Genomic DNA, 12,741 nt, shown 5'->3' with positions numbered 1-12,741 from the left:
TTTCTTCTACTCACACAGGGACCTCTATACTGTGGTAAAAAGGACCCCTATTATTATTATTTTTCTGTCCCTCTTTTTCATATGAGCAGGAGCAAGGACAAGAACATTCTTGTTGAAGTAAATCCAGAACCTGAAAGGACTCTGAAGAGGAAACTAAGAGAAGCTAAATTACAACAATCCAGCAAGCACCTTTCAGAAATTTTCGAACAAGAAGAGGAGATGGCAGCCGAAAATAATAATAATGCAAGGAGGATACTTGGTGACTTTACTGCACCTAATTCCAATTTACATGGAAGAAGCATCTCCATTCCTGCCATTGGAGCAAACAATTTTGAGCTTAAACCTCAATTAGTTTCTCTGATGCAGCAGAACTGCAAGTTTCATGGACTTCCATCTGAAGATCTTTTTCAGTTCTTAACTGAATTCTTGCAGATATGTGATACTGTTAAGACTAATGGAGTAGATCCTGAAGTCTACAGGCTCATGCTTTTCCATTTTGCTGTAAGAGACAAAGCTAGAATATGGTTGGACTCTCAACCTAAGGATAGCCTGAACTCTTGGGATAAGCTGGTCAAGGCTTTCTTAGCCAAGTTCTTTCCTCCTCAAAAGCTGAGTAAGCTTAGAGTGGATGTTCAGACTTTCAGATAGAAAGAAGGTGAATCCCTCTATGAAGCTTGGGAGAGATACAAAGAACTGACCAAAAAGTGTCCTTCCGACATGCTTTCAGAATGGACCATCCTGGACATATTCTATGATGGTCTGTCTGAATTAGCTAAAATGTCATTGGATACTTCTGCAGGTGGATCCATTCACTTAAAGAAAACGCCTGCAGAAGTTCAAGAACTCATTGACATGGTTGCTAATAACCAGTTCATGTACACTTCTGAGAGGAATCCTGTGAGTAATGGGACGCCTATGAAGAAGGGAGTTCTTGAAATTGATACTCTGAATGCCATATTGGCTCAGAATAAAATATTGACTCAGCAAGTCAATATGATTTCTCAGAGTCTGAATGGAATGCAAGCTGCATCCAACAGTACTCAAGAGGCATCTTCTGAAGAAGAAGCTTATGATCCTGAAAACCCTGCAATAGCAGAGGTGAATTACATGGGTGAACCTTATGGAAACACCTATAACCCCTCATGGAGAAATCACCCAAATCTCTCATGGAAGGATCAACAAAAGCCTCAACAAGGCTTTAATAATGGTGGAAGAAATAGGTTTAACAATAATAAACCTTTTCCATCATCCACTCAGCAACAGACAGAGAACTCTGAACAAAATACCTCTAATTTAGCAAACTTAGTCTCTGATCTATCCAAGGCCACTGTGAGTTTCATGAATGAAACAAGGTCCTCCATTAGAAATTTGGAAGCACAAGTGGGTCAGCTGAGTAAAAGGATACTAAAATCCCTCCTAGTACTCTCCCAAGCAATACAGAAGAAAATCCAAAAGGAGAGTGCAAGGCCATTGAATTGATCACCATGGCCGAACCTGTAAGGGAAGGAGAGGACGTGAATCCCAAGGAGGAAGACCTCTTGGGACGTCCAGTGATCAATAAAGAGTTTTCCTTTGAGGAACCAAAGGAATCTGAGACTCATCTAGAGACCATAGAGATTCCATTGAACCTCCTTATGCCCTTCATGAGCTCTGACGAGTATTCATCTTCTGAAGAGAATGAGGATGTTACTGAAGAGCAAGTTAACAAGTACCTTGGTGCAATCATGAAGCTGAATGCCAAATTATTTGGTATTAAGACTTGGGAAGATGAACCTCCCTTGTTCACCAATGAACTAAGTGATCTGAATCAACTGACATTGCCTCAGAAGAAACAGGATCCAGGAAAGTTCGTAATACCTTGTACCATAGGCAACATGATCTTTGAAAAGGCTCTGTGTGACCTTGGTTCAGGGATAAACCTCATGCCCCTCTCTGTAATAGAGAAACTGGGAATCTTTGGGGTGCGAGCTACTAAAATCTCATTAGAGATGGCAGACAATTCAAGAAAATAGGCTTATGGACAAGTAGAGGACGTGTTAGTAAAGGTTGAAGGCCTTTACATCCCTGCTGATTTCATAATCCTTGATACTGGGAAGGATGAGGATGAATCCATCATCCTTGAAAGACCTTTCCTAGCCACAGCAAGAGCTGTGATTGATGTTGACAGAGGTGAATTAGTCCTTCAATTGAATGAGGACTCCCTTGTGTTTACAACTCAAGGTTACCCTTCTGTAAACATGGAAAAGAGGCACAGTAAGCTTCTCTCAAAACAGAGTCAACCAGAGCCCCCACAGTCAAACTCTAAGTTTGGTGTTGGGAAGTCTCAACAATGCTCTGAACATCTGTGAGGCTCCATGAGAGCCCACTGTCAAGCTATTGACATTAAAGAAGCGCTTGTTGGGAGGCAACCCAATTTTTATTTATCTAATTTTATTTTTCTTGTTCTTTCATGTTTTATTAGGTTCATGATCATGTAGAGTCACAAAATAAATATAAAAATTGAAAATGGAATCAAAAACAGCAGAAGAAAAATCACACCCTGGAGGAAGACCTTACTGGCGTTTAAACGCCAGTAAGAAGCATCTGACTGGCGTTCAACGCCAGAACAGAGCATGATTCTGGCGCTGAACGCCCAAAATGGGCAGCATCTGGGCATTTGAACGCCAGAATTGCACCCTGGAGAAGAGCTGGCGCTGAACGCCCAGAATAAGCATGGTTCTAGTGTTCAACGCCAGAAATGGGCAACAAATGGGCGTTCAACGCCCAGAACAAGCACCAATCTGGCGCTGAACGCCCAGAGTTGTGTGCAAGGGCATTTTGCATGCCTAATTTGGTGCAAGGTTGTAAATTCTTGAACACCTTAGGATCTGTGGACCCCACAAGATCACCTCAGGATCTGTGGACCCCACAGGATCCCCACCTACCTCCACTCACTTCTTCTCACCCCTCTTTCACACAATCCCATTAACACTCTTCCCCAAAACTCTTCACCAATCACCTCAATCTCTCTTCCCTATAACCACTTCACCACTCACATCCATCCACTCTTCCCCATAAACCTACCTTTAAAATTCAAAATCAATTTCCCACCCAAAACCCACCCTTATGGCCGAACCTTACCCCCCCTCCCTTCCCTATATAAAGCCCTCCATTCTTCTTCATTTTCACACAACACAACCCTCTCTTCCCCTTCTTGGCCGAATACACCCCTCTCCCCTCTCCTCCATATTTTCTTCTTCTTCTTCATCTATTCTTTCTTCTCTTGCTCGAGGGCGAGCAATATTCTAAGTTTGGTGTGGTAAAAACATAAGCTTTTTGTTTTTCCATTACCATTGATGGCACCCAAGACCGGAGAATCCTCTAGAAAAGGGAAAGGGAAGACAAAAGCTTCCACCTCCGAGTCATGGGAGATGGAAAGATTCATCTCCAAAGCTCATCAAGACCACTTCTATGATGTTGTGGTCAAGAAGAAGGTGATCCCTGAGGTCCCTTTCAAGCTCGTCACCATGAGATCCCGAATATGCCTCAAATGCATTTTCCTCCACAAAACTATTGGGAGCAAATCAACACCTCCCTAGGAGAATTAAGTTCCAACATGGGACAATTAAGGGTGGAACATCAAGAGCACTCCATCATCCTTCATGAAATAAGAGAAGATCAAAAAGCAATGAGGGAGGAGCAACAAAGACAAGGAAGAGACATAGAAGAGCTCAAGGACATCATTGGTTCCTCAAGAAGGAAACGCCACCATCACTAAGGTGGACTCATTCCTTGTTCTTATTTTCTGCTTTTCGTTTTCTTAATGTTAAGTGCTTATCCATGTTTGTGTCCTATTACATGATCAGTAGTAGTTAGTAACTATGTCTTAAAGTTATGAATGTCCTATGAATCCATCACCTCTCTTAAATGAAAAATGTTTTAATTCAAAAGAACAAGAAGTACATGAGTTTCGAATTTATCCTTGAACTTAGTTTAATTATATTGATGTGGTGACAATACTTTTTGTTTTCTGAATGAATGCTTGAACAGTGCATATGTATTTTGAAGTTGTTGTTTAAGAATGTTAAATATGTTGGCTCTTGAAAGAATAATGACAAGGAGACATGTTATTTGATAATCTGAAAAATCATAAAAATGATTCTTGAAGCAAGAAAAAGCAACAAAGAACAAAGCTTGCAGAAAAAAAAAGGGCAAAAAAAAATAGAAAGAAAAAGCAAGCAGAAAAAGCCAAAAGCTCTTAAAACCAAAAGGCAAGAGCAAAAAAGCCAATAGCCCTTAAAACCAAAAGGCAAGGGTAATAAAAAGGATCCCAAGGCTTTGAGCATTAGTGGATAGGAGGGCCTAAAGGAATAAAATCCTGGCCTAAGCGGCTAAACCAAGCTGTCCCTAACCATGTGCTTGTAGCGTGAAGGTGTCAAGTGAAAACTTGAGACTGAGCGGTTAAAGTCAACGTCCAAAGAAAAAGAAGAGTGTGCTTAAGAACCCTGGACACCTCTAATTGGGGACTTTAGCAAAGCTAAGTCACAATCTGAAAAGGTTCACCCAATTATGTGTCTGTGGCATTTATGTATCCGGTGGTAATACTGGAAAACAAAGTGCTTAGGGCCACGGCCAAGACTCATAAAATAGCTGTGTTCAAGAATCATCATACTGAACTAGGAGAATCAATAACGCTATCTGAACTCTGAGTTCCTATAGATGCCAATCATTTTGAACTTCAATGGATAAAGTGAGATGCCAAAACTATTCAAGAGGCAAAAAGCTACAAGTCCCACACATTTAATTGGAGCTATGTTTCATTGATAGTTTGGAATTTATAGTATATTCTCTTCTTTTTATCCTATTTGATTTTCATTTGCTTGGGGACAAGCAACGATTTAAGTTTGGTGTTGTGATGAGCGGATAATTTATACGCTTTTTGACATTGTTTTTAGTATGTTTTTAGTAGAATCTAGTTACTTTTAGGGATGTTTTCATTAGTTTTTATGTTAAATTCACATTTCTGGACTTTACTATGAGTTTGTGTGTTTTTCTGTGATTTCAGGTATTTTCTGACTGAAATTGAGGGACTTGAGCAAAAATCAGATTCAGAGGTAGAAGAAGGACTGCTGATGCTGTTGGATTCTGACCTCCCTGCACTCAAAGTGGATTTTCTGGAGCTACAGAACTCAAAATGGCGCGCTTCCAATTGCGTTGGAACGTAGACATCCAGGGCTTTCCAGAAATATATAATAGTCCATACTTTGACCGAGTTTAGATGACGTAAAAGGGCGTTGAACGCCAGTTCTATGCTGCTGTCTGGAGTTAAACGCCAGAAACACGTCACAAACCAGAGTTGAACGCTAGAAATATGTTACAACCTGGTGTTCAACTCCAGAAAGAGCCTCTGCATGTGTAACATCCAAGCTCAGCCCAAGCACACACCAAGTGGGCCCCGGAAGTGGATTTATGCATCAATTACTTACTTCTGTAAACCCTAGTAGCTAGTTTATTATAAATAGAACTTTTTACTATTGTATTAGACATCTTTTGATCATTTTTAGATCTAGACCTCCATGGGAGGCTGGCCACTCGGCCATGCTTATCCTCTATTCACTTATGTATTTTTCAACGGTAGAGTTTCTGCACTCCATAGATTAAGGTGTGGAGCTCTGCTGTTCCTCAAAGATTAATGCAAAGTACTACTATTTTTCTATTCAATTCAACTTATTCCGCTTCTAAGATATTCATTCGCACTTCAACCTGAATGTGATGAACGTGACAATCATCATCATTCCCCCACAAATGCGTGCCTGACAACCACTTCCGTTCCACCTTAGATTGAATGAGTATCTCTTGGATCTCTTAATCAGAATCTTCGTGGTATAAGCTAGATTGATGGCGGCATTCATAAGAGTCCGAAAAGTCTAAACCTTGTCTGTGGTATTCTGAGTAGGACTCTGGGATTCAATGACTGTGACGAACTTCAAACTCACGAGTGCTGGGCGTAGTGACAGACGCAAAAGGAGGGTGAATCCTATTCCAGTATGATCGAGAACCTCAGATGATTAGCCGTGCTGTGACAGAGCATTTGGACCATTTTCACAAGAGGATGGGATGCAGCCATTGACAACGGTGATGTCCTTACATAAAGCCAGCCATGGAAAGGAGTAAGATTGATTGGATGAAGACAGCAGGAAAGCAGAGGTTCAGAGGAACGAATGCATCTTTATACGCTTATCTGAGATTCTAACCAATGAATTACATAAGTATTTCTATCCTTATTTTCTATTTATTATTTAATTTCGAAAACTCCATAACCTTTTGATATCCGCCTGACTGAGATCTACAAGGTGACCATAGCTTGCTTCATACCAACAATCTCTGTGGGATCGACCCTTACTCACGTAAGGTTTATTACTTGGATGACTCAGTGCACTTGCTGGTTAATTGTATCGAAGTTGTGAATGAAAAACGATTTATTAAGATGTGCATACAGAGTTTCTGGCGCCGTTGCCTGAGATCATAATTTCGTGCACCACATGGTCACTGTTATCACACATTAATTCAAATGGTAATGTCCAGTCAGGTGCAGAGATGACTGGTGCTGTGACCAGCTTAGCTTTCAGGGTTTCAAACACCTGCAGACACTCTGTGTCAAACACAAATGGTGTGTCAGCAGCTAGCAAGTTGCTCAGAGGTTTTGCAATTTTTGAAAAATCCTTTATGAACCTCCTATAGAATCCTGCATGCCCCAGAAAGCTTCTGATTGCCTTTACATTGGCAGGTGGCGGTAATTTTTCAATTACCTCTACCTTGGCTTGATCTACCTCTATTCCCTTGCTTGAAATTTTGTGCCCAAGGACAATTCCTTCAGTCACCATAAAGTGACATTTTTCCCAGTTTAAGACCAGGTTAGTTTCTTGGCACCTTTTCAGGACAAGTGCTAGATGATCAAGACAGGAGCTGAATGAGTCTCCAAATACTGAGAAGTCATCCATGAAGACTTCCAAGAACTTCTCTACCATATCAGAAAAAATAGAGAGCATGCACCTCTGAAAGGTTGCAGGTGCATTGTAGAGACCAAAAGGCATTCTTCTGTAAGCAAATACTCCAGTGGACATGTGAATGCTGTTTTCTCTTGGTCTTGAGGATCCACTGCAATTTGGTTGTAGCCTGAATAGCCATCCAAAAAGCAGTAGTATTCATGACCTTCTAGTCTTTCTAGCATTTGGTCTATGAATGGTAAAGGAAAATGATCCTTTCTGGTGGCTATATTGAGCCTTCTGTAATCAATACACATATGCCACCCTGTAACTGTTCTTGTGGGAACCAGTTCATTCTTTTTATTATGAACCACTGTCATGCCTCCCTTCTTGGGGACAACTTGGACAGGGCTCACCCAGGGACTATCAGAAATAGGATAAATAATCCCAGCCTCTAGTAACTTAGTGACCTCTTTCTGCACCACTTCCTTCATGGCTGGATTTAGCCGCCTCTGTGGTTGAACCACTGGCTTAGCATCATCCTCCAATAGGATCTTGTGCATACATTTTGCTGGGTTAATGCCCTTAAGATCTCTTATGGACCACCCAAGAGCTGTCTTGTGTGTCTTTAGCACTTAAATTAGTGCTTTCTCTTCCTGTGGATTTAAAGCAGAGCTTATAATCACTGGAAAAGTATCATCTTCTCCTAGAAATGCATATTTCAGGGATGGTGGTAATGGTTTGAGCTCAGGTTTAGGAGGTTTCTCCTCTTCCTGAGGGATTTTTAGAGGTTCTTTTATCTCCTCCGGTTCCTCCAGACCAGGCTGAACATCTTTAAAGATGTCCTCTAGCTCTGATTCAAGACTCTCAGTCATATTGATCTCTTCCACCAAAGTGTCAATAATATCAGTGCTCATGCAGTCATTTGATGTGTCTGGATGCTGCATAGCTTTGACAGCATTTAACTTGAACTTATCCTCATTGACTCTCAGGGTCACTTCCCCTTTTTGTACATCAATAAGAGTTCGTCCAGTTGCTAGGAAAGGTCTTCCTAGAATGAAAGTTGCACTCTTGTGCTCCTCCATTTCCAGCACTACAAAATCAGTAGGAAAGGCAAATGGCCCAACCTTGACAATCATGTCCTCAATGATGCCTGATGGATATTTAATGGAGCCATCAGCAAGTTGAAGACATATTCGGGTTGGTTTGACTTCTTCAGTCAAGCCAAGCTTTCTAATAGTAGATGCAGGTATTAGGTTAATACTTGCTCCAAGGTCACATAGGGCTGTCTTGGTACAAGCACCCTCTAATGTGCATGGTATCATAAAGCTTCCTGGATCTTGAAGCTTCTCTGGTGAGCTTTTCAGAATGACTGCACTGTATTCTTCAGTGAGAAACACTTTTTCAGTTTCTCTCCAATCCTTCTTATGACTTAAGATCTCTTTCATGAACTTAGCATAAGAGGGTATTTGCTCAAGTGCCTCTGTAAACGGAATCTTTATTTCAAGAGTCCTGAGATAGTCTGCAAAGCGGGCAAATTGTTTATCCTGTTCCTCTTGGCGGAGTTTCTGAGGATAAGGCATCTTGGCTTTATATTCTTCAACCTTAGTTGCTGCAGGTTTATTTCCTACAGAGGTGATTGGAGAAGCCTTCTTAGAGGGGTTATCATCAGCACTTGCAAGTGTCTGATCCCTCATTGGCGTTTGAACACCAGGAGTGGGTGCAGAATGGGAGTTTAACGCCAATTTTTCCCCCTTTTCTGGCGTTTGAACGCCAGAATTATTCCTCTCTGAGCTCTTGTTGTCCTCAGAGGGATTTTGGGCAGTGGGTTGATCATCCTCTGTCATTTGTTCCTTTCTTGACTTTTTGCTTCCTTGAACTGAATTATTCAATGTTTTCCCGCTCCTTAAGTGGACAGCTTGGCATTCTTCTGTTATCTGTTTAGATAGCTGCTGTCTTGTCTGATTCAATTGTGCTTCTATATTTTTGTTAGCATTTTTAGTGTCTTGGAGCATCTCTTTGAATTCTGCTAATTATTTTGTCATAAGGAGTAAATGCTGATTAAGTTCAACAATCTGTTCTTGAGGATTAGGATCAGTAGTTACTGCCATAGCCTTTTCTTTTATGGAGGACTCACTGTTTGAGTACAGATGTTCATTTCTAGAAACTGTATCTATGAGCTCTTGAGCTTATTCAATTGTTTTTCTCATGTGTATAGATCCACCAGCTGAGTGGTCTAGGGACATCTGAGCTTTTTCTGTAAGCCCATAGTAGAAGATGTCTAACTGTACCCACTCTGAAAACATTTCAGAGGGGCATTTTCTCAGCATCCCTCTATACCTCTCCCAGGAATTATAAAGGGATTCATGATCCTCTTGTTTAAAGCCTTGGATGTCCAGCCTTAGCTGTGTCATCCTTTTTGGAGGGTAAAATTGATTCAGAAATTTGTCTGTTAATTGTCTCCATGTTTTTATGCTTGATGTGGGTTGGTTATTTAACCACATCTTAGCCTGATCTTTTACAGCAAATGGAAACAATAATAATCTGTAGACATCCTGATCCACTTCTTTATCACGTACTGTGTCAGCAATTTGTAAGAACTGTGCCAGAAACTCAGTAGGTTCTTCCTGTGGAAGACCGGAATACTGGTAATTTTGCTGCACCATGATAATGAGCTGAAGATTTAGCTCAAAGCTGCTTGCTTTGATGGGAGGTATACAGATGCTACTCCCATATGCAGCTGTAATGGGGTTAGCATATGACCCCAGAGTCCTTCTGGACTGTTCACTTCCACTTAGGTCCATGATGGAGAAAAGGGAATTGATAAGAATTGCAAATACAATATATTTTTGTTTTTTTATTTTATTTTAATTAAAATTAACTAAATAAAATAAAGTAAAATAAATGGAAAATAAAATAAAGTTTCGAAAACAAAAAGGAAATAAAATAAAAGCAAATTGAAAACTAAATTAATTAATTAATTAAAAATATTTTAAAATTAGCAATTAAAAAGATATGATTGAAAATTATTTTGAAAAAGATATAATTTAGAAGCTATGATTGCAAATTAAAAAAAAGATATGATTGAGAATTATTTTGAAAAAGATATGATTGAAAATATATGATTGAAGAAATTAAAAAGATTTGATTTTTGAAAAAGATTTGAAAAGATCAATTTTTGAAATTAGAATATTGACTTGACTAAAAAAAAGATATGATTTTGAAAATCTTTGACTAAATTAATGCCAAATTTCGAAAATTATGAGTAAAATAAGGAAAATATATTTTTTTGATTTTTGAATTTTAATGCGGAAAGAGAAAAACAACAAAATGACACTAAACTTAGAAATTTTAGATCAAAACACAGAGAACAAACAAGAAAACTTTGAATGTCAAGATGAACACCAAGAACACTTTGAAGATCAAGATGAACACCAAGAACAAATTTTTGAAAAATTTTTAAGTAAATAAAAGCACAAAAACACCAAACTTAAAATTTTTAGAAAATCAAGCACAATATTTTCGAAAAATTAAAGGAAAACACAAAGAAGATACCAAACTTAGAATTTTTAAAGATCAAGAAAGACTAAGAACGTGCGAATTCGAAAAATTAAAAGAAAATGAAATCATGCAATTGACACCAAACTTAAAATATAAAACTAAACTCAAATAAAAGACTCTAAACCAACAAAAATAAAATATTCATAATCTAAGCAACAAGATAAACCGTCAGTTGTCCAAACTCGAACAATCCCCGGCAACGGCGCCAAAAACTTGGTGCACGAAATTACAATCACACTTTTGTAACTCCGCACAACTAACCAGCAAGTGTACTGGGTCGTCCAAGTAATATCTTACGTGAGTAAGGGTCGATCCCACGGAGATTGTCGGCTTGAAGCAAGCTATGGTTATCTTGTAACTCTTAGTCATGATATCAATAATTCTCAGATTTAATTGTAAAAAGTAAAAGAACATGAAATAAATACTTGTTATGCAGTAATGAAGAACAGGTTGAGGCTTTGGAGATGCTTTGTCTTCTGAACCTCTGTTTTCCTACTGTCTTCTTCTTCATGCACGCAAGACTCCTTCCATGGCAAGCTTTATGTTGGGCATCACCATTGTCAATGGCTACATCCCGTTCTCTCAGTGAAAATATTCCAAATGCGCTGTCACCGCACGGCTAATCATCTGTCGGTTCTCGATCATGTCGGAATAGGATCCATTGATCCTTTTGCGTCTGTCACTACGCCCAACACTCGCGAGTTTGAAGCTCGTCACAGTCATCCCTTCCCAGATCCTACTCAGAATACCACAGACAAGGTTTAGACGTTCTGGATCTCAGGAATGACCGCCAATGATTCTAGCTTATACCACGAAGACTCTGATTTGAATCATGAGGCTAAGAGATATGCATTCAATCTAAGGTAGAACGGAGGTAGTTGTCAGGCACGCGTTCATAGGTGAGAATGATGACGAGTGTCACGGATCATCACATTCATCAAGTTGAAGTGCGAATGAATATCTTAGAATGGAAGCAAGCGTAATAGAATGGAAAACAGTAGTAATTGCATTAATTCATGAAGAACAGCAGAGCTCCTCACTCCCAACAATGGGGTTTAGAGACTCATGCCGTAGAGAACACAACAAGAAACGTGTAAAGTGTCATGAGGTACAATATGAATCACTGAAAGTAGTATTTATAGTAAACTAGTGACCTAGGGTTACAGAAAATGAGTAAGCTAGGGTGTTTATTGTAAAATTCCACTTCCGGGGCCCACTTGGTGTGTGCTTGGGCTGAGCATTGAAGCTTTCATATGTAGAGACATTTCTTGGAGTTAAACGCCAGCTTTTATGCCAGTTTGGGCGTTTAACTCCAGCTTTTGTGCCAGTTCTAGAGTTAAATGCTAGAATTCTTGAGCTGACTTGGAACGCCTGTTTGGGCCATCAAATCTCGGGCAAAGTATGGACTATTATATATTGCTGGAAAGCTCAGGATGTCTACTTTCCAACGCAATTGAGAGCGCGTCAATTGGGCTTCTGTAGCTCTAGAAAATTCACTTTGAGTGCAGGGAGGTCAGAATCCAACAGCATCTGCAGTCCTTTTTCAGCCTCTGAATCAGATTTTTGCTCAGGTCCCTCAATTTCAGCCAGAAAATACCTGAAATCACAGAAAAACACACAAACTCATAGTAAAGCCCAGAAAAGTGATTTTTATTTAAAAACTAATAAAAATATAATAAAAATTAACTAGAATGTACTAAAAACATACTAAAAATAATGCCAAAAAGCGTATAAATTATCCGCTCATCAGATACTATTTAGCAGATGGTATTTATCATGAATGTGCCACATTTGTCAAATCAATCTCAAAGCCACAAGGAGAGAAACACAAGTTATTTGCACAATACCAAAAAGGGCAAAATAAAGATGTGAAACGAGCATTCGGAGTGTTGCAAGCACGCTTTGCAATTATACATGGTCCAGGTCACTTTTGGAAAAAAAAAAAAAAAGAAGCTTGTAAACAAAATGAGAACTTGTATTATATTGCATAATATGATTGTTGAGGATGAAAGAGACACTTATGCAGGAAATTTTGCTCAAGCCTTAGAGTATGACAATGTCGAAAACGGCTTATCACAACCTCAGTTGGGAGAGGAAGATTTTGTACCATACCATCAATTTCTCCAAAAAAATGCCCAACTTCGAAATAGGCAGCAGCATAGATAGTTAAAAGAGGACTTGATTGAACACATATGGCAATTTCACAATGCTTGTC

At 39.4% G+C, this 12,741-nt stretch overlaps 1 non-coding gene across 1 annotated transcript; it reads right to left on the bottom strand.

Annotated features, from left to right (window-relative positions):
• Window positions 1–615: 615 nt before the first annotated feature.
• On the bottom strand, window positions 616–723 carry LOC148568613 (small nucleolar RNA R71). Its single transcript, XR_015881572.1, has one exon. It is a non-coding gene; the product is annotated as a small nucleolar RNA R71 (small nucleolar RNA).
• Between the last annotated feature and the right edge of the window lie 12,018 nt (window positions 724–12,741).

The sequence above is a fragment of the Arachis ipaensis genome, chromosome B4 (assembly GCF_059453495.1).
Source record: "Arachis ipaensis isolate K30076 ecotype BB chromosome B4, ASM5945349v1, whole genome shotgun sequence".
NCBI lineage: Eukaryota > Viridiplantae > Streptophyta > Magnoliopsida > Fabales > Fabaceae > Arachis > Arachis ipaensis.
This window is presented reverse-complemented; position numbering and strand designations above follow the sequence as displayed.